The sequence below is a fragment of the Narcine bancroftii genome, chromosome 2 (assembly GCF_036971445.1).
Source record: "Narcine bancroftii isolate sNarBan1 chromosome 2, sNarBan1.hap1, whole genome shotgun sequence".
In the NCBI taxonomy this organism is placed as follows: Eukaryota; Metazoa; Chordata; class Chondrichthyes; order Torpediniformes; family Narcinidae; genus Narcine; species Narcine bancroftii.
The window spans coordinates 247,560,991-247,584,711 of record NC_091470.1 but is presented as its reverse complement, the minus strand read 5'-3'; the positions used below and the strand labels follow the sequence as shown (position 1 = coordinate 247,584,711).

The window sequence follows — 23,721 nt, the reverse complement described above, 5'->3', positions numbered from 1 at the left end:
CTCAGTTTTGTTTACCTTCATCTTTACAATGGACAGGGTAAAGGACAAACATGTAATTTACAGAATGATTGGGGAAGTTTATATGGTTGCCTATAGGAAGGTCAAGTTTAGACCCATAAACTGTGTGCGTGTTCAGTAAAGCAGTAATTCAAATTACTTTTGATCTCACCAATATAGTGGAACCCACACCAGGTACACTGCATGTAGATTAGGTTGGATAATGCACATGTAAACCTATGCCTCACATTGAATCTTTACCTGCTCGTGGCACTGCGAGTCCTGCTCAGTTCCTCCATTCACCATTTCCATAATTTTACCTCACCTGGAAGGTCCGTTTGTGGCCCTGAATGGAGGTGAGGGAAGAGATGCCGCGACAAGTTTTGTACTTTCTGTGGTTACTGTGGAAGCATCTGAGAGGGTGGAAGGATAAATGGGGAGTGACTCTCAGAGACTTATCCCTGTGAAGAGTGGATAAGGATGGAGTTGGGAAGATGTGTCTGGTTGTGGGATCATCCTGAAGTTGGTAAAAATGTTGGAGGATATACAGTGGATGTAAAGGGTAGTAGGGTGGAAAGTGAGGACCAATCAGAGAAACTCTGTCTTTGTTCTGTGTGAGGAAATAAAGGTTAAGGCATCAGAATGACAAATAGAGGAGATACTGCTTCAGGCTTTATTAATGACAGCAAGAGGAAAAAAACATTTATGAAAGAGGACATTTCGGATTTCCTGGGAACAGATGTGGCGGAGGCATTGTGATAAAGGAATTGCATCCTGACAAGGGTCAGGATGGGAAGAAGTATAATCAAGGTAGCTGTGAGAGTGGGTGGATTTGTAATCGATTTTTGTGGATAATTGGGGATGAGGGAGGGGGGCGGTGGAAAGAGGAGAGAAGTCCATTCAGGGGTTATGGAAAGCAGAGCATTTGGGAAGAGGTGTGGCGCGATATGGAGAGTAGCGCGTATTGGTGGAGGGGAGAACAGCCATTCGCTGTGGGATTGTGGGTGGATGATGCCGTTCTATTGTCAGGGCAAGGCTAAGTATAAACTTGAAAAACATGTCATATTCTTCCTTGACAGTCTTAATCCGAACAACATGATCATTGATATTTTTCTAATTTTTAGCAACCTCCATCACCATCTGATTCCACTGTTTCCATCTCTTCTCTACTGAGTTCTTTTTCTCTAACTTTTCTTCCCCTCTTCCTTTCAAATGATTTTTTTCCCTCTGTTTCTCCACCTCTCACACCTTCTGTCCTGTCACCTCTGGACCCCTACCCAGCTTACTTTCGCTGCATACAGTATATGTAATTTTTCTGGCCTAGCAATACACCATTCACCAGTCTATCTCCTCCTTCGAGAATGCACACAGGGCTGGCCTTGAGGACAAAAGGAGATGGAGGAAGAACCATGACAAAGCAACACCAAACCCAGATCAGAATTTCCCCTGCAGCCGGGCATGTCTGTTGCGCATTGGCCTCGTCAGCCATGAGCGAGCCTCCAGTAGATGTGAACAGACCCTTTCCTAAATCTTTTTTCGTGAAGCCAACCCGTGATATGTAATTTTACCTTTATTTCAATATAATCAAGGGTTTTGACTCAAAGCATTGACTGACCAATTCTCGCCATAGATGGTGTCTGACCTACTAGGTTCCCAGAACAATTCTTTGTCTGCACAAGGTTTTTGCATCTGCATCTTGTGTTTCTCATCATAGCTGAAGATGGAACAGAAACAAGAGATGTTACAAGAACGGAGTAAAAACACAGAAATGCTGGAGGAACTCTACAGTTCTTGCTGCGTTCTTAGGAAGTAAAGCTGTCACAGAAATGCCAGAGGAACTCAAGGATGGAAACAAGCAATTTAGTGTCACAGCTCAAATGGCTGCTTTTCTGGAACTGCTGTAATGGCAGCAGTGCTGTTGGTGCTGACTTGCAGAGAGCGGGGAGCAGAGACAACAGTGCTCCTCCGTGGGATTCTTCTGCCCAGTCCAATTACCAACAACTCAATACAGGCTTTAAACAGCCTGTTAAAGGAGCCAACGGTGGTTGATTTTTAAAATCATGCAATCGCAGGGTCTGGCTGGAAGATAAGTGGTGCCTATGCTCGGCAACAACCACAAGGGGTTGCAGAATCCAGGGAAGCAGCGGACTAGAGCAAGGCACCAGAAAATGGGAAGACATCTTCCATTTAAGAAGGAAAAGCAGAGAAGATGACCTTGGTCCTCTGAGGCTGAAGAACACACAGGGTGCTGAGGGTTCCCTGAACATGTCAGAGGTTTGGATCTGGAGGTCAGTTTGTCAATGGTTTGAACTGAAGTCAGGAGCACTGGAGGCGAATCCATGAACTCTTGTGGGGGGGAGGGGGGGAGGTACTTTCTTTTGCTTCTCTTTCTCTGACTATTAGGGGCACTGGGCAATTTCTACTGATGCCAAATCTTTGTCTATCTTAAGGTAGACGCAAGAAAATTCTGCATAATACTAAAATATTGAATCTTGAATTTTGAGTTAAACATTATTGGTAGTAATTATATATAGTAGAGAAATTTGAGAAACAAATAGGATGATAAAGTGAAAAGAGGGCTTTATTTTACAATTGATGAGAAAAGGTGGGCAGAACTCTGTCAAGATTATAAGACAAATATTATAAATGTTAGATATAATTTAGTTCCATATAATTATTTACATCAATTATATTTACACCACAAAAATTACACAAAATGAAATTGGATTTATCAGATAAATGTTCCAGATGTGGAGAAGAAATAGGAACTTTTTTGCATTCTACTTGGTCATGTTCTAAAGTTAGAATTTTTTGGATGAACCTCTGGCAACTTAAGACCTGTAATAATCTTCTTACCTCGTCTTTTTATACAAATACTGTAAGATCCCAGTGTGTGAGCCAATCCTTTGTGCAATCCAGAACAATATTGTTTTCTCTTTATATTTCTTTTTTTGCTATATAACATTATATCTATTTGTTTATAATGGGAGGGACAAGAGGGAGGAGAGGGAGGGCAAGGGGGATTAATCATTATCATTTTAAACAATTAAGTATTGACTGTGTATAATATAACTAAATGGATGGAATTTTTTTTAATATTCAGAAAAAAAGAAGAGGTCTGGAAGGTGACGAGCAGCACAAATATCAGTGAGGTGCAGGGATCGGTTCTGTATTTTGCATCTTAAGTAATTCTGTTCCAATGTTCTTCATCTTCCTTTTTCTCACCATGATCTTGCAGTGCATCACCACATGACCTCTTCACTACCGCATGCTTCCACCCACATATAAGTCTTCTAAAAACACCAAAGCTCATTTTGGACCATTCCACGTGCACACCTCTGAAGTACTTTGCCAAATTGTTTAAATTTCCATGTGATCACCAGCATGTACAACAAAGGAAAATGTCTCAACTAATTGTGTCAACACACAATACAACACTCAATAGGCACATAATTGCAAGCTTTAAAAATCAATTCACTGATGATCATCTTTCTTACAAGTATTCATCACAAAACCGATTATAACAAAATACTCTAAAATGTCAATGCAGCAAAGAATAGTGCATATGGTATTTTATGCCAACATGCTAAGAAGCAAGTTGAATCTCCCATAATTTTATCAATTAAATCATTGTATTTTAACACAGCAACAATAAAGCAATTGGACAAATGTAAAACTATTTCAGTATTTTGTTCAGTATTGAGGAGAATGAGTTATTCTCCAATATCTAACAGCATTTAACAAGCACTTAATTTATATGGGAATATGTTTCATGATATTCCATAATAAGTTCATAAAACAATTTCACAATAAGCCACATAATGTATTAGATCATATAAACAAATGTTTTTATCAAAGTAGTGGACTTTGGAAAAGCAACTTACAGAAAGTTCAAAGGTTTAAGAAGGAAATTTCTGAGCCTAAGGCCCAGTAAGCTGAAGGCACAGCACAACCACTAATGATGGATAGCAAAGAAATTTTTTAAAAAATTCAAGCAAAAAAGACTGACCACACCCTGGGTAATTGTTTAAATCAGCACCATCATGTTGTCCTCTACAATAACAGGGGCCTCCCGGTGGCCAACCATTTTAATACCACACACCATTCCTACACTGACTTGCCTATCCATGCCTTCATGCACCACCAAAATGAGGCTACCAGAAAATAGATGGAACAACATCCAATATTCCATCTGGGCCCTCTCCACCAAACAGCAGTTACATTGACTTCACCAGTTTCCGTTAAACCCATGCCCGCCTCTCTCACTTTCCAATACCTCTGTCTCCTTTCCTCCAGCCACCTCCACCCCTTTCCTTTCCTCTTCATTCAGGAAGCAACCCCCTCCCCCATCTCCTCAACTTTTTTATTCTCTTTTACCCTTCCATATATATATAAACTCTTACCTGCAAGCTCGGTCTCCTCCCCCAGCCCTTCCTCCCTCCTCTCACCACATTTTTACTCAGGTGCCTGTCTGCATTTTGCTCATACATTGGCAAAGGGCTCAGGCCTGGGTGGTTACACGTTACTTCCTATAGATTCTGTTTGACTTCCCGAGTTTCTCCGACACTTATGTGTATTGCAAAAAGAAAAAAAACAATCAGCTTTTCATTGACACACTGGAGGAAAACAAATGGTATAATTCCATGTCCTTATTTCTGGAAGGAATTACATAAAATAAAACATTTTGTCCCATGCGCTAGACCTGCATATTTTAGGGGTGTGTTTCTTATAACCATATAACCATTTACGGAGCGGAAACAGGCCATGCTGGCCTTTCGAGTCCGCACCGGTTCACCGATTTTGTGCGCCCTCTTCAGGCATTGGTCCCGGTAGATCTTCATTTAATAACGATGGACGAATTCAATGCAGATGGAATCAGTAACTATCTGGAACTTCCAACAATCCAAGAATAGTGAAGTCGTCAAGCAGGCGAGCAGCATTTTAAAAAGTAATAAACACTAATCGTAATTCTTTTTATAAATCATATCACAGAAAGTAAACATTTGGACAGGCACATAAGATTAAGGGAGAAGTAGAAATATTAAACTTTGCTGATCTTCCGTCAATTTCTAAAACTGTTCCACCCATTCATGGTGAGAAAAATCTTCATAATTCAACAGGTTAAATATTTCTGTTACATCTGATAAATGTTTGAGTAAATCTTCCAAGGATATAATTCCATCAAAGCATTTGGATGAAGGGATGTGTCAGGATAAGTAAAAGAGAAACTTATGGTCAACAAAACAAAATGGAATTACTGGTTCTCTGTTATTTCACATAAAACTTATGATCAGATGCAAGACTTACATTACACCTGAGTCACTTCATTTTGAGCCTTTCTTCGAAAGTGTAAGAATTAATAAAAATGCATGGCAAATTGATATTTGGAAGACACCAAAACGTCTTTGACCTGAAGCATGGTCTATTGTTTTAAAGAAGTCTTAAGGACAAATCAATGCAAACATAATACTGAAAAGAAACCAAGAGATGCCAATTTCACTCATAATTTCCCACAGAGCACAGGGATTCGATGCTTGTACATTTTGTTAAAAACATAACAGTTCCAGTAGAACAAAACCTCTGAACATTTAACAGTTTGAGATCATTAACTGTAATTGGATCAAAATGTAACGTGTTTGCAGTCTAATGTTGCCTGACCATTTCTTCATGTAGCTGAAGGTAATTCAAGCAACAACCAATTTACAGATTGAGAGTTCAACCCAATGCTATCCTCACCTAAAATAGAATAGACATTATAATTCAGCACCCTGAAATCAAGATGAATTAGTGACTCTTTTTTTTTAAACTCAATGCACCCAATTGTGGTCTTTAATTTTTGTCCTGCCGGTCCTATCATTTCGATCACTCCCGTATCTAACCTGTTTTGTTGCGAACATTGGCAATTTAAAACCATTATTCAGAAAAATTACTCTGTTATTCGTAACCTTTTTCAAAAAGATATGCAAAACACTATGCTTTCAAGTCATTTCTAGCACTTACAGATAACCAATGTAATGATGACATCACAGGTTTAACCATCACATTGAATCATCTGGTGATCCCAAGCATGAGTGATGTTCAGGTTACTACTGACTGCCTACCACAATAGACCACAAGTTGAAGTCATGTATCACTTTTCATTTAATGAGGTGCACATACTACCTGCTTATAGGGTATTGTAAGCTCATGAACATCTTGTGTACAAACCAACAGTTCATCACAATAGTTGACAATTAGCTATAGTAAGATAAATACCTTTCAGTTAAATATCATCGAATGCTAAATCGAGACACCAATCAACATTGAACTGCTGTTGTTTAAATATTACTGTGGCTAAACTACTCGGATTTGTCTTGCGAAGATGATATCAAGGAACAAATGTTTGGACTTCTGCTGTAGCAAAGTCGACTGATTTCTTTCAAAAAAATCAAAATTACCCTGCAGCATAGTCTTCTTGCTGATCTGCTAACAGCCAGCAAATTTCCCTTAGTATTTAAAAAAAAGATGCAAATTAAAGAGGCTGAAGCATGCTTTCAGCTATTGCTGTAATGTAGCAGCTATTCATCACCTGGAGTCATAACCCAATAGGTCCTGTCCTGAGCATATTCTAATGAAGCCTATCATGCAAATTAGACTGACCTTTTCTTTACATTCCGCAAGTTCAAATTTATGCAAGGAGTATATATAGTTTGCCAATACAAACTAGTCAAAGACTGCGTAATTACAGTAATCAATTAGTAGTTAGTGTCTCTCTGCTCATTTTCAGCTAATGTCAGCCAAGCCATTTTGAAAAGAGCCAGTCCAGACAGCTTATCTTTCATCGGGCTGCAAAGGAAGAACAGACTTAATGTCTGTCAGTTCTTTCAAAATGGTCATCCAACTGATGCAAATTTGAGATGACTGTGTATTTATCACGATTCAAAGATGGCGCATGTTTCTGACCAAGACTTACAAATGCTCCAACTGTGAAATGAAACATTAATATTTAAGTATTCAAACGCATGAATTTCTCCCATGAGGAAATTGCAAATATCAGCAACACGAGGTAAAACTTAGGTGCACTTTACAACGGATGAGTAAACAGGGCATACCCTCTGCTTGTTAAGTCTATTTTGCAGACAGTAATGGATAGGAAACATTACTTGTGCTGGTAATTAAAGTAAAACTAATGCTACCTCTTGGATGGGGATTTTTGTTAGGGCGAAACCATTTATCACTAACTCAGAGTCTTCACTCCAAACCTGGAATGAATTATACACTTAGTGCAAACCCTTGCTTCATTTGCTTAGCACCCGGTGGAACAGAAATTCATCATTTCTAACTCTCATTTTGGTTTCATAATTTAAAAAAAAAATCTTGTGCCTTTATCCTTGCCACAAAAACAGCTAAATGTTTGATCAAGCTCCCAAAACATTTTTTAAAAGTGGAGAAAAAGTTCAATGTGATTAATGTACATATTACAACAAGAACAAAGACCTGAAAATTTTCAAAAAGTAAAAACTGAACTTGTTCCAAACTGTTGGAATGAGTAAGAATCAATTCCAGAGCAATGAAAACTAATAATCAGTTATAAAAAATGGACTGGATTGGCATACTTAAAGCCTCTATTTAATAATTTAACAGAATTAATGTACAATTCTCAAATCTCCTGCTGTGCAAGCTAGGCTAAAGATTCGGGGCAACGCAGAGAGCTAATTGTTCTCAACTCAGCATCACAAATTCTCATGTTCTTTTTGAGTACATTATACTCTCACTCAAGTCAAACCTTAAATCGTTGAAATTACTCTCTGCAATAAATTACAGCAGTCACAGCTACAAGCTCTTGCCAACAAACTCCGAGCTTTTGACTTTTTGACTGCCTGTGGCCAAGTTCTGTACACAAAGAATTCCACAGAATATTTCAGATAGCAAAAAAAACAGCAATGCTATGTTGAAAAAAAAGTAAATTTTTCCAATTTGATATTTCTATTTGTTAACAAAAGCCAAGGCACATTTCAGAAAACATGCTACATATTGCCTCTTTGTCAATAAATTCACTTTCTTTCTCATAACACAACAGTTTTCTCAATTGTAAGTTACCTATATCTTCAGTCCATTTGAAAGGGAGATTATGTCAAGTCTCACACGGTCTGCTCGTCTTAATGAGGTAACAATTGTGACTAAGTTTGTGCACAGACCAGGAGACCCTAATTGTTACTCCAATTACTCCATGGGATGTAGATGGAGATTAATGGAAAGCAAATGCAGAGCAGGTATCAGGGAAATTTTATTTATTCCATCGATTGATCATTCCTTTAATAATGTAAAAGAAGCAAAATATCCACGAGTTTGTACAAAATAGATGTTGGAAAGAAATGTCTTAATGCACTGAATTTACTGCAACTTTCTTTTGCCAACTTTGGCATTTTTTGTGTTCTTTTGATAACTGCTTGAGAAGCCAGAACATGTAGCTCCTTTACATAAATGGCCTGCTCAGGCTACTCTACTAGTTTTTAAAGAAGCCTTGCAAAATGTTGCAAGATTCCTCAAATCCCCAGCTTGAAAGTTATCTGCAGTCATTTGTACAAAACACACATCGAAAATTGTAGCTGTCTATTATATGTTTGGTTTTGTTGACCTCGATTATAAAATAAGAATAAAATATTTCTAACCGCTGCATTAACTCATTTGATCTCATTCCATCAGATACTCTCTTTATTCTACTCATTATTCTCCACCTCCTCTACTACTAAATACAACTGTCACAGCTTTGATAGACCATCAAAATCTGAACCATTCTTTCCACAGATGCTGCCTGATCTGCTGAGTATTTCCATCATTTTCTGCTCCTCTAACTACAGCCTAACCTCAATACTAGTGTAGGCACTGACATCCCAAGATATATGCACCTACCAATGCTGACCTCAAAAGAAGAGCTCCACCATAAAGTCACTGATGGCACGACAGCTGATACCAACTATTCTCAGAGCAAGTGATTCACAACATTAAGAATCTGGACATGTTGAAGACTTGCAGCTTTGACCTTCAAGAATTTCCTTTTAGTCACCATGTGTCCATCAGCAACAAGCAGATAATACACAAATTGTGTTAAGATTTAAAAGTAAAATATCCAGGTATGATTTTTTTTATTTTTACATGTTGCAATTTATTGTGATCTGTATTATATTGTCCGAGAGTGGCACAAAAACTTATTCAGAAGTGACTTTCAAAGGGATTTTACAAAAGTGTTTGATAGAAAATGTGAGGAATCTGTACAAAGACAGGACTAATTAGATCAATCTTTCCAAGTGTCAGTCCAGATATTTTGGTCAAATAGCCTTCAATTGCACTCTATGATTCCCGTGAAGTACTCCAATTTACCACAGTCATAAAGCAAAGAGCAGGTCCTTCAGCCCAATTCATCCATGCTGACTAAGCTGGCATTTTGGGCTCATCCCATATACCCGCAATTGATCCACATCCTTGTGATCCTTTCCTATCTGTCCACATGCTTTTTGAATATTGTAATTGTATCACTTTGTTAGCAACTTTATAATTATATTGTCCCATTCAAATAAAAAAATTTCTTTAGCAATTTTCTATGGAAAAACAGTTCTCAGACGATAGCATCAATGACTCAGGCGCCGTGATTAAACTCAATGTTATGTACTCACTGAATTAATGGCTGGCAACCTTTAATCGTAAGGAAGCTAATAGGACCAAAGCCAGAACAAAATCAATATTGTTTTCTATTTTCTTGTGCTTCAACATTCAAAGTCTTCCTCTTTAAAGACTGAGTGCTAATCAGAAAAAAATATTTCGATAAGAGTAATTTTATAAAACGGTGGTTGTAGCAATATTAAATGGTCATTTATCGCTTCAGAATCCCATTAGCACATTCAAAAATGATGCTCAAATTTAGAGCAATCATATTTGTCTTATTTTAATGCCTCATTAATTAAATTAAGGGAAACTGGAGCTTTTTTCATAGAAACCAATCAATTTACTAAACTTTCATAACATTATCTGATCAATGAATCGCTACTTTAAACAGCATGGTGGATTTATCAGTGGCTTTCCTGCATTGTGCGGAATGGGTCAGCGAGCACTGTGTCAGATGTACAACTCGTCAATACTGACACGAGGCCAAACAGCAGGAAGATAGCTCTTTTCATTCTTGTCAAACTGTGCTGTGACAGGAGTCAATGACAGTTACTGAGAGGAGAAAGACACGAAGCAATTTGAGCATCAGCTCAGGTGGGGGGGGGGGGAGGCGCGAGATTGGAGTGAATTCTTCACTGTACATTCCAAAAGCCCAAGGCTTCTTACAGTTAAGCCGCGGAGAATCAATGGACAGGGCTTTAGAGAACATTTTTTCTGACTTGAGTCAAGTCCTGCCGATACGCTAAAGAAACTAGAAGCTGGACTAATCACTGCTGCACTTCAACAGAATAATGCTCTTATGGTAAACATTTGCGACAATTTGTGACCACAGTGCTGTTACAACACTAATTGTGCATGAAAGGTGACCTGCAGCAAAGCAGTAGAGTTCAGTTTCGATAGGCTTGGCTCTCAAGTGAAAGGATGATTGTTTGTGACAGAAGACATCCATGCATCAACCATCCTTTAAGCTTTGTGACATTACTTTCCACAATGTAACATGATGCAGTAGTACGAATGCACTTTCAAACCCAGTACAATAGTGGTGGACTTGAAAACAAATGTCAAAATTAAAGTGAACAAAAGATTAACTATTCTGAATCTGTTATACACTAAAAGGCAGCATTACAAAACAAAGACTATTTCCAACCAATTTAAACAGGCAGTAAATATGATCATTGCTCATGAATTAATAGTATGCAAACTATGCAGAATGAATCCAGATTAATATCAATAGCCATCAAGTTTGGGTAAGCAAAAGACTTTTATTTGATATGCCCAATGCTGGTGGTGATTTAACATATGCTGTACACACAAAGATTTGGTGAGAGCAAAAGGTATAAGGGTCTACAGCCAACATGCACCGCTAGATCTCAAGGGAAATTCAAAGTACTCTCTTTGTCTACCATGGTCCTTTAATAACTAATGGGTACCAACCTTCAATTAAACCTTGTGCACAAAATCTGTCTTTGTTGTTAAAGACTCTTAGCATCATACATCATTCCTGGCTTTTCCTGAAGGACATTTCGTATGTGGGGGAAGTAAAAGTGAATGAATTTATAATGGTCTTACAGCCCAATAATAATCTCAAGTCAGAGGTTACAGCGGGCAGTAGCCACCTGAGAATAATACTGCTCGAAAACCAAAATAATGATTATATTCTATTATATATAATCAATATTAGGCTGGCATAGCGTCACTGGACATGGGGAAAGGTCTATTGCCAGTGACAGTGAAAAGGTAAGTATGAACTAACTTGACCACAAATGAACTGCAGAAGAAAAAAAAATTACCAGTGGGAGAAAGTCTCAGGAAGAGAAAGACTAGCCTTTTTCTACATGTACCACAGTATATACAAGAGCAACCACCATTGCCCTCTTGACAACAGACTGCAAGTGTCAAACTTTGTGGGGTAAACCATTTGTCATCTTATCTGTCCTTTAGAAAAAAAGGTATGCTAGTCAGGCATTTTAATATTGATTTCTAAAGTAATGGTATCATTTTGCACAGGACAGACTAGCAGTCATTAATGGGAGACAAGGTAAATACATTGCAGAATAAAACTGGATACTTACAGAATTATTAAAGCCACTGAGAGAATTTTGTTTAAAAAAAAATCAGAAATCTGAACCTGGCCATTCATTCAAAATGAAATTAAACAAACTCAAGAAACCACATTCAGTCAGGCGCTGTGAAAAAACTTTTAAGCAAAATATGTTGGCAGAATTTTCAGTTGAATCATGTTGTTAGAATACTCATATTAGACAAAATATTACTCAGTCACTTCTGTGCTGAGCTTCTGCAGCATTTTTGTGCAAACTACAATCATAGCATCTGCAGGTTTTCTTCTTCAACATGAGTATTTTACATGAGGTGCAAGGATATGTACAGTAAAACCCCTGGTATCCAGAATTCAAGCAACCAGCAGCCTCAGTAACCAGCAAAAATATTGAGAAAAATATATTTTAAAAATTCAAATAAATAAGAATTAAATAATCGATAAAAATATTAAGTTTAAAATTGTAAAAGTAAATGTTCTCTAAAATAATACATACACCTTTGATGAAGATCAGAGCAAATATTTAGCCAGCGGAGTGCCTTGGTCATACTTTGCCACAGCAGCTGTTTGAATAAAGTTGTGTTTGAATAAAATGGCGTCGCCCAGGATGAAGAGATTGTGGTTGCTGCTCACTGTTGAAGTAACTCTCTTAAAATGTCTCCTTATCCCTGCTTAGTAGGGCCGCTCTGGTCAGAGGCTTTATCTGTAAACTTCGGGGAGGGGAGGTTAATTCTCTATAATATTATTGTTCATCTTTCAGGCGGCTCTGTTAGGGTGGGGGTGGGCAACCTGCAGATGCAGCAACTGCTAAATCTTTTCAAAGACTGAAAATAAAGTAAAATGCTTTAAGGTTTATATATTCATGCAAGTGAAATTTGTTCAGTCTAATTACAGAGTAGTATTTTCGTCTTTTAAACTTGTTATTCTTATGCAGGTGTATTAGTTAGACATTGTAAGACCAAGTCTCAAGCAACAGGAAAATATATTTATTTGGCATCTACCATCCCCATAGCTGCCAGATACCAGGGTTTCACGAACAATGAGCACATCAGGAAAGTTGGCCATCAGGCAGCATCCGGAAAGCTGGCCATCAGGCAGCATCTGGAAATTTGGCCATCAGGCAGCATCCATGATACCTTTCCTTAAGCCTGACCATTTATCTTTATGGATGCTGCTTGACCTGGTGAGTTCCTGCAGCTTCTCATTGTTTGCTCAAAACTCTCGCACCTTCAGTTTTTGAGCTTTTCCATGATGTTTACTTTCTTTTTTTGCCTTATTTATCCCTGATTATTGGGAGGAACAGGGGAAGGACCTGATAAACGATAGAAGTATGGATAATAAGTATGAGCAATAAGTGGATTATTTTGCTGTTAAACACTATACTCAAAATAACCAGCCCGAGAGCTTGAATTAATCATGGCAAATAGAACTTAAGGGTAGTTGCTTAATCAATCCCAGGCACCCTCTTATCTGGTATCAAATCACTCTGAACACTCAAAACAAAGTGCTGCTACCTGCCAGTTTAAACAAGCCCAGGGTGCAACAAAAAGGTGGCGCAGAGAGAAGGGAAGGCCAGATAATTGCAGAATAATTCTTGCACTGACAACGCAGCCTGCATGAAATCTGAGCTTGTTCATTGATGGGAATCAATGGTTAGTATCATTCCAAGCTTCATGTTTTATTAATCATGTTTGGGTGCTCCTCTCAGAAAGGCAATGCTTGCAAACTGGCTTGACGCTAGGCAGAGGATAAACTGAGACAAACAGCCCGTGTGTGGGGTTCAATCTTTTGTAGCAGAAACTTGCAAGACAGTTGAGGGGTATTAAAAAAATCACAGACAACTTTGCAGACTCTTAAGTACATATTTTAACCATGTTCTTGGAAAGCTACTATTTTTAAGTCATCAACCACAGAAAACTTAAATAATAGAAATCTTTTATTTCAGAGTTGCTTACAATCAGCTCTGAAATACCAGCAAGGAATTAAGTTAACTTTAAAATGTGGTTTGTCCAATAACATAAATGATTCACTAATTGTCAATCAGGTGATGATGCAACCTTTAAAATAAGATGGTTATTCTTTTTCCATTTTTCTATAACACTAAATGTTTATTCCTGATTAGATATCCACATTTTCTTGTGGTTATAATAATCACCTTTTGGCCTTTAATTATTTTAGAGTTGACTTTTAATTCTGGTTTGCCTATCAGTGACCAAATCTGAACTAACAATGAAACTGGATGGAAAATAAATTGAAGGAGAAATTAAGTCAGTTTTCTACCTTATTTCATAGAAATCATACTTAAGGCATTAGACGAACAAAGCAAATGAAAAATCCAACAGAAGAAATGACAGTTATCTGCAAAAACTCATAAATGCTCTTTCTGAACAATTGCAATAATTGCATTTCATCCTGTCATTGTGCATAATAATTGCTCACTGCAGTGTTTTTCTTCAGAGAAGCCATCAGTTCCCTACAGTGCCTGATGCCAAATATGAAGAAAACATTCTATAATCGTAGACTTGAACTCCAGTTAGCTATCCAGAATGGAGAATTTGACAAGCTAATTTTTTTTTAATAAACAAGCTGCTGCCCCAAATGTCTGTGAATATATACGGTTATCTTTATCTGGATTATGGAACCTTTGATAAGATAATTGTACGAAAGCACATATATAAAAACACGCACACAGCTCTACTGCCTCTGAAACACTCATTCACGTCTTTGTTGCCTTTAGAATATTCCAAACCTTCCCTGCAATACCTCACTACTGTTATACAAATTTACTAAAATCCATCATAATCTCGGCCAACATACTAATTTAGGACAAGTCCCATTCACTCACTAGATCATTCAGTGGCTACTAAAGCACTAAAACATTAATTTACAAACTCTCATCCTTGTGTATCCCTCAATGGGTACTGGCACATCCCTGATTTACACTGCTCAATCAGCTGTCAGGCTCTCTCACTCTCTCTCCCTCTCCTCCTTTGAAAGGCTCTTTGAAACAGACATACCTTTGCATTTCATTTCAATGAATTTATATTTACATGATTAAAAAGAGGGGTGGAATAAGATCATTGACCCCAATCATACTACTTTACTTTGCCAGATACAGTCCGGTGCATTCTTCATCATGAACTAACACAAAAACCCACCCTCTATCTACCAACCCTCCACTCATGACAATCCAAACTACTTGGAGAGGCAAGAAACCAGAAATTTGAAAAATCCTCTCCCAATTCTGGCAAAAAGCTGGAAAATGCACTGATCTCTTCAGGAACCCATGAACTGAAAAATTTGCTCCTGTTCTCATTCAATAAATATGTTTTTGAAGTGGATCTGGGTTGTACTCTGCATTTATAATTCAGTTCCACCAACTTCAAATGATCTAGCACCACATCCACTACCATGTTACACATGCAGCATTTGCAAACAAGAACATTTCCTGCATATCCATCATCCCAGCCAACTAGAAATTTGTTCTCTACAACTCAATAAAACAAAAGGACAGCAGTAACTCCATTTCTACGTCGGGTTTTGCTAGCCTATCACAAAGGCCAGTGGCACTCCACAAAAATAATATTCTCTGGTATCCAAGCTGCTCCATCTCCCCTAGGCTATGTACATCAGTCCTATAGTCCAACCATGCTTTTCATTCTCAGTTTTATTTGGATCCAATCCCTTGATTTTAACGAATATCCTCTTGCTTTGAAATCAGTGCTTGCACAAAAACCTTGGGGAATGCATTCACATAACTGAAATTCTTCAGGATGATTAACACCTGTTGATTTGCCTTTGCACCTTTTCTAGATCATCGAAAATGACATCACTCCAGGGAACCAAAACGCACAATTCCAAGTGTATATAATCTTCAGACAGGACAAGTATACTACTTTTTATTTGGTAGTTCATAACCTAACAATATAATTTTTTTTAAAAACGACAGAAGATTTTAACCCAAAATGTCAACAATTTTTTTTCCGTGTCGATGAAGGGTTCTAATGACGATTCTTTTTCTTCCACTGATGCTGCTTTCCCTGCTCAATTCCTCCCAAGAATAGTGTTTTGCAATACAATAAAAAAGCTGATTTCCATTCACCAGAATTCTTGCATAACTTTAAGAATGATCAAGTATTGCACTTGATTCATTTTAATCTGTTACCATTAATAAATATTCCATGCATGTTAAAATTGACAAGATTTCCTCATTTCATTATGGGAGAGTCACAAGAAGATAACAAAAAGTGAAAATCCAGTAAAGCAATTGGGACATTGCTTACTTGACAGTTAAAAGGAATACAACAGAATCGCAACCATATTTATCCCCAAAAAAATGACAGTTGCTTTAAATTAAAACAAATGCAAAAATCCTGTTTGTTCCTATTGAGAGAAATTTGAGATTCCAATGTAAATGAATATTTCTTTGAATGCAGGAGATTTTTTAGATAAATTGAGCCATTGCATTTGCCCAGTGTGCACCTTTATTCAAAGACTGCACTCTGTTTCATTTCTATCATGTGTATGAATGAATATATTTACCACTGAATATATACACAATGAATATATTTACCATTCATTGTGGTAAATATATTCTACAAACCATTTAGTCTCAATTCAGCCTTGTTTCCACTCCCTTAACCCTGCATAGTAGTGGGGTCCAAATGCCAAAACTAACAAATAATAGTTGCAAAACAAAGCCACATAATTAAGTGGTCATGAGCTACAAATTCAAGTCCCACCATGGTAGCTGAAGAATTTTCTTTCAAATAATTAAATATGAAGAATTTAAAAATTTAATTAAAAACCCATCTTATTCACCAATTCTCTTTAGGGTAGCGTCCCTACCTAGACCACCCAATATGTGACCACAGACCATGACACTTAACAGACTTCTGAAATAGCACAGCAAGTTACCAGGCTCAGAGGCAGGAATGTCGTGGACATAAATGGGATGACGATCTTAGGCATTAGTGGGGCTTAGGTCAAAGCCTCTTTGCTCTTGGATGCTGGCATCAACCCCTGCTTAAATGCACCATCCATCCTCAATTAGTGAACTATGCTCGACGGTCAGACTGAATAACAACAAACGCAAAGATGTGTTCTTTGGCATCTGGTCTTCTCTTTACCATCAAGCCTGATATTTTTGTAGGATCTGGGAATATGGTCCAGAGGAACTTGAATATTTACCAACAAGTAAGTGGTATGTGCAGTTAAAGGTAAGGCAGTTAAAGGCAATGCAGAAGCAATTCATTTCACAGTGCAGCAGTTCTGCATTACAGCAATCACATGAGTCATCTTTCATTTTATATGGAGATCCAAAATGGACCATGTCACAGAGGTACAATGTACAGATCTCCACTGAAAGACAGTAAAAACATACCCAATGTGGCCCTTACTGCGCAATGCTTGTGCACATCTTTGTGTGCACATCAAAATGTTAATGCATGCTGAGGATGGCTATCCACCCAAGGTATTGCAATGAATGGGTTTGACCACATTGCTAAACAATGTACCTTTCAGTTGGAACACAGTGTACTACCTATTCCACATAGACAAGTTTGTGCAGATAAAGATCTCCAACGACAAGTCAATCAAGCAGAAGATGGTGGATTAGGTCATTAGATCAAGGAGATTCAGGGCAGTAAACTTAAAACAGAAAATAAGGATGAAATGTTTCTCACAGAAAGTTGTGGAAATTAAGGAATTAAGGGTTATGTGGAACAAGCGGAGTCCACAACCAGATCAGCAACTGAATAGTGGAGCAAGCTTGACAGGCCAGATGCCCTACTCCTATTTCTTATGTTCAAATGTTCTAAATGAGCAGAATACGTTATCACCAGAACATACTAACAAATACCAAGACATGATGAGAAAGGTGCACCCTATCAGATCCCAGTCTTCTTGTGCAAGGAGCCTTCCTTGTCCATAACTGCCCATTGGCATTCTGTAAGGACCATAATTATGTACTGAGGAAAACACCAAATTCCTGAGATGTCTCATACCAGAATGCGTGAAAGGAAAATTGATGATTTACTGTGCATTATGTAAATCCATCTGAAGAGTGAATGGAGAAATATGAATTGAATATACTGTATCATATGTGAAAATTTTATGAACAAAGTTTATCACAGAAAATCATTTCCATCCTATGAACAAATAAATTAATAAGCAAGATATAATAGATTCTAGAGGAAACAAATTCCAACAATTGGCAAGAAAAAAAACCAGTTAAATTTACAAATGTAAAAGATGATGGCAAGGAATAATCCTGGTTAAGGTTACAAATAATCAGATACAACACACTGATGTGGGGGGGGGGGGGTGGGGTAAACAAACTGCAGGCTCTACGGCAATTAACTAAAGTAAAAATCAGTTCAGAGCATATTTTCATTACTTTTACCATGAAACCTCAAAGATGCTCATAACACAAATGAAATAAAATGATTCAATATATTTTCTTTTACACCCACCTGCCTTCTTTAAGTTTAATGGTGTGCCAACTTCAAACTAATCATTGTTTTATTTGAAACTTTATGCTGTTGTGCAGATGCAGTTGATGATGAAGATTGCAGCTTTCACAAACGTATTAACTTCATTTGAATTTTTATTACCTTAAGCTCAACTAAAGTGCAATCCATTTCTATGCTTTTAAATGAGGGTTAAACATAAAACTGGATGATATATGGCAAAGCCGATTAAACTGATGCAAACTTAACAGTAGAAAATATCTTAACCACTTGTGGTGGTAATGTAATTAAATCTAATCATCGGAATAGGAGAAAAGAAATTGCACTGAATGGAACAGACTTTCATAGTTTTATGAAGCAGTTTTAATTGATTTCAAGTCTAGCTTTAAGTAAGTCAAATGGCATTATGGCAACTGCTATACAATCAAGGGATTATATTGCAAATAATAGACTACATAATTTTGTGGCCATAAAATGATATGTGGGGATCACATCCAGTGTCTGAGAGGACTTCAATATTACATTCACAGGCACTAATTGTATGCTTAAGCAAGGCTATATTTTTATATTCAAAAAAACCAACAAAATTTTATGCTTAATCACTTTTAAATGGCTAAAAAATGCAAATGATGAATACACATTAAATGCTGTTAATTAAATCTCACTGAGTTTAATTAGAAAATAGGAAAAAATATCTAATAACTACAACCCATGTTTTATCAACCACTTTTAAAATAACTAAAACATCCCAAACAAACAACTTTTACCTTGACTTCCACTTTCTTGGTCCTTTATCAACTTGTTCTGGCCCTTCAGCATGGTTCTCTACTTCTATACACCTCCTTTTACATTCATTCCAAGGCTTTTCATCTCGTCTCCTCACTTCTCTGTATTCCTCACATGCAGTGATCTTATTGCACAGTTACAGCCTTGCAATGCCCCAAGCACATTCTCTCCCAGTTTTCTATCCCTTCAGCCTCTTCTTTCTCCCCCTCTTTAAAAAAAAGCCTGTGGAACCAACCTGAGGCTTTGAACTGGAGCCCAGTACCAAGCACCTTCATTGGAGCATTGTCACACTAAATTTAACATGGTGCCACATCACGTGATCAGGAGATTTTAAGGAACACCTTGAAAGAGAGATTTCAGGCCAAAACAATTGAAGGGACATATGACAATGATGCAACATTGTAAATCAAGGAGGTCAAGATTCTAAGAAACCTTGAAAGGTTAAGAGCTTAAAGGACAGAGGTAGCTTGATACAAAGATAGGGAGTACTGAAGCCACAGAGCAATTTGTAAAATTAGAGTAAGAATTCTAAAAAGTATCGTCACTTGCTGGTGGACTGGAAGAGAAGAAGTGGGCAATTGGGATTTGGTGCAATTTAAGACAAAGGATAAGAATGAGCACACAGCAAACCACTTTATGATGGCTTGGTCAACCTCTTATATAACAATATGAGAGGTAAAAGCTTGATCAGGAAAGGATGGAAAAAGTCAGGTCCAGAAATATGGATGAGGCGATTAGGATCACATGGGCTGAGGCAGTTAGCATAAGAAAATTGTGGAAGATTTATTGTTTGTACTTGATCTCCATGAACCATTTGATAGCAAAAAAGTATTTTATATATATCATGGTTACAACTTGATGCAAGTCTGAATCCATCGACTTAAAATTATTGCATATTTCTCAATTAAAATGCAAACCATTTTCTTTGGAATGAATTAAGATGAATAGAATATGCTTATAGTCAATATAGTTGCAAATAACAGAAGTCGCATTTCCATCAGAAACAAATTTGGACGATTATGCTTATGTTGCGTTGTCAGAAACAGACTTGTTAAAAGCCTATTAAAGTCTGCTCGAGATACTTCAGTATCAAAACACTAGTACAAATGTGAATATACAACTGAATTTTTTTAAAAACTGTAAAAGTCTGAAGCAAAGCAATCCAAGTGTGCATTCACAGAAAGATTTTTAGCAGAACATGTTTCAAATGTAAATAAAATGTATTTATATCATACTTTTGCATCCTCTGGATGTTCCAATACACTTCACAACCATAGAAATAGTATTTAAAATGTGGTAATTGTTATAATGTTATGTTATAAACAAATTCAATGGTCAGAGCAATTATATAAATTAGTTATATATAGGATTCTCCAGATAACCATTTGATTTTTCAGAAAATCTCACAGTAAATACTTGTCTAAGGAAAATTTGTCCAGACTTAATTGATAAGATTTTGTGATTGACAATATCTTGGAAGATATTTGAAAAAATATACAATTATCCAGCTGATAATTGAGCAATGCAAAAACACGAATGCAATTTGTCTTTTGAAAAGAATCTTTTCTGCATTGGTTCAGTGACATTGTGATGCATGTTATTGTTATTTAAAGAGGGGAGAATCACAGAACCAAGACATATGGCCACTGAATTAATAAAGTCATTGCATCATTAACAATTGTCTGGAAAATTAGCAAGCACCAGATTCACTTCAAAATCAAATCCCAAGTTCCTCAAAGGGGAAGGCAATACACTGACCAAGTGAAGGATGTCATTTTTATGGTGATGTGTGAAAGTATCCAAGGGTTCCTTACTTAAGCCAAAAATCATTTATTGAAAACTTCAGCAAAAGGAGTCCGAAGCAGAAGGAGCAATTCAAAAGCACAAGCAAACTGACTGTGTTCTATTTTGAATTCTTCTTTCGGAAAACTGCCCACCTAATACCAGAACTGCAGGCAGGCATTTCCCAGACAATTTGTAAGGATTCAGTGACAACTTGAAAAATTGTGGTTTTTATCTGAAGACTTTGAAATTTTATTCTTTTACTGCATCCACCCTCACCCTCCTCCTGCTCAGCCACCCCTCAAGACAAGTACTGAATTATAGGGATGGTTATCAGCAAATCCTCTCCGACAGACCCTATGCCTGCTGAGGTAATGCAGCTGACAAACTTTGATGCACCATGCCCGTGCACATTATGTTCACGTAGTGTGTACATCTGGGCACCCTTTATGGCAATGCAGCAAGCAGCCAATCATTTGTTCCACCCTAATTAACACACATGTAAATCCCCGCAAATCAAGCTGCTCTCTGTATTACCATTGTGGCAGCCATACAGCAAGCTGGCGGGACATGTGGAAGAATAGATTCCGAGGAGCAACTATCTGCTTTGGTTCAAACCTTCCATCACACGATGGTAGGGGCTCTCTGATCTTGACTGCAACCAGTTCTTGCCTTCAAAATGCATCACCATGAAACATGAGATAAAGGTCATCAGGCAGATCTTTGATTGGCCAAGATGGTTTGATTCTTTGCAAGCTTTGAGAGTGCACCTGAAGGGACATGTTCCTGTGGCTAGAAAAGAACAAAAAATAGCTGCAGCGAGCGCACGCTATTGTTGTCTCTGAAATGTTTGATGTAGCAAATAACTTGTAACAAGTTGGGAATATTGCCATTTCCCAGTGTCCCCAGCATCAGCTTTTATGACAAGAAATTAGATCATTTCCAGTTGTCAACTTTTAAACACATGGTTTTCTTTAAACACAGGTACAAAATAGCCTGAGAACTTCTAGAAAATTCAAATATACCATTAAAAAAATCAATAAAGTGGTTAAGATACTGACCCAAGCTTCACATAATCCTCATTTAATTTTAAGGTATGGCTCAATAAACAAATCAGTGGTTCTGAACATTCAATGCAGAAAGTTTAAATTAAAGTGGTATTTTAAGACTGAATACAAATTAGGTTTCGAAAAATAAATTTAATTTTTTCATCTTTAGTTTTTGTAAAGATTAGCCTTTTCAATAATTGTTTTTTTTTAATAAAAACCTACGTGAAGATATACGGCAGATTGGTCTAGAAATTTTAGTGCACAAAGAAACAATGGGTAAAAATAGTGCTACGAAAGGAAATGTTCTTCATTTTTCTGCATTTCTCCAGGACTGTTATCTTGAAGACACAGTCAAAAGCTCCAGCTTTAATTACAGTCATGTATAGTAAGTGATTCCAATAACAGCAAGTCACATGGCACCAAAAATACAGGCATGGAGATCCAAAGATCATGATTTCCAACAAGAAATATTGCTTTGTGAAATTTTCTTCATGATAATGGGTTAAAGTATGAGTGGCAAGCTAGAGTTAGGAAGAGATACAATGCATCTTCAAAGTATGCCAAGCATCTTGCCAATGAAGGTGGACATCAATGGTTACACATAAAGAAGAGGGCCTCAGCTGGAACATCCAGAGGCAAATAGCTGAAAGAAGATTCCTCGGTCAGCTTCAGTAATAGACTGTAACATCAGCTCAGCAAGTTCCTACAACTTGTGAAGCAATACAAATTCCTTCTTCCCCCCAGCCCCTCTAATGCCTAATCCTCCAATCAAGCCTCACACCATTTCTTCAAAGGGTGTGAACAAATCAGTGAATCACCAGTGACCAACATCTAGGACTGGACATGCCATCAAGTGCAACAGCATGGTGAGAATTAAGCTGGGGCTAAAGTAAATTACCAATGTCTTCCCGACATGAACACAGACAGAAAAGACATTCTACCTGCTGCAGGTGGGAAAACTCTCTCACAGCCACTGATCTCAATAGCTTAATCATAGATTTAAAAGCACAATTTTTAGGCGACTATTATCTCAATATTAAAATTCTAATATGCCCACTTCAATCCTTCAACTTTTTCTTCCCTTTTGTAAATTCTTCAATCCTGGGCACCTCCTAAACTCAATCATTCTGGAGTTGCTGTTCCCCAGAGGCGCTATAACTGCTTTTACGTATACATTTCTAGGACTTGACGAATAGCAGATTAAAATGAACATTGCATTTTAGGCCTTCCTTCACACAAATATATCAAGTGATATCATCCATTCTGCTAGCCATCTCTGCCTCTCAAGCACCAAATATTGATAGCTTATTTCAGTCAATTGAAATTTCCATATTAAACAACATAACTGTTGGTAGAACTCTTTCTGCTCCCTGAATGAGCAAACTAGTTTCAATTTTGTGCTGATCTCACAAATAAAAACAATCTTTTTATACATCACAGGAGTCTAACCAATATGATACACTGTACAAGTTCACTCCCTTTGAAAATTGCTTCCATAATTATCTCTGCAAATGCACTTTAAACCATCCTTTGACCAAAGTTTTGATCATCAGTCCGAACTTTTCCTAATGTAGCTAGTTTCAAATTAATTTTCGTTTGATAATGGCTCCTGGAAATACTTTGGAAGACTTTGATTTGATAAAACCTGCCAAATGCAAGCAGTTGTTGATGCCATAGTTAATTCTATTATTTCTAAATATATGGAAATAATTAATAAAATTAAATAAATTTATTTGAACCTACGCACAAATATTTATCTGTGTCTTTCCTGAAAGATTTGCATGAAATTGTGGGAGGTTAAAACACAATGCTGGAGAAACTCAGCACATCAAACTGTGTACTTTATATAACCATAAACATATAACAAAAGCAAAGATAAAGATACATAATCAACATTTCGGACTTGAACCTTTCTTCAAGGTAAGAGCAAAATGTAGGC

At 37.2% G+C, this 23,721-nt stretch overlaps 1 protein-coding gene and 1 long non-coding RNA gene across 6 annotated transcripts in view; one reads left to right on the top strand and one right to left on the bottom strand.

Annotated features, from left to right (window-relative positions):
* The window catches only part of znf407 (zinc finger protein 407), a 589,445-nt gene that overhangs the window by 387,939 nt on the left and 177,785 nt on the right, over positions 1–23,721 (bottom strand). The gene's annotated exons all lie outside the window — the stretch shown is intronic.
* Positions 697–14,285, top strand: LOC138752656 (uncharacterized). Its single transcript, XR_011350809.1, has 3 exons — positions 697–807; positions 8,785–9,110; positions 13,988–14,285. It is a non-coding gene; the product is annotated as an uncharacterized lncRNA (long non-coding RNA).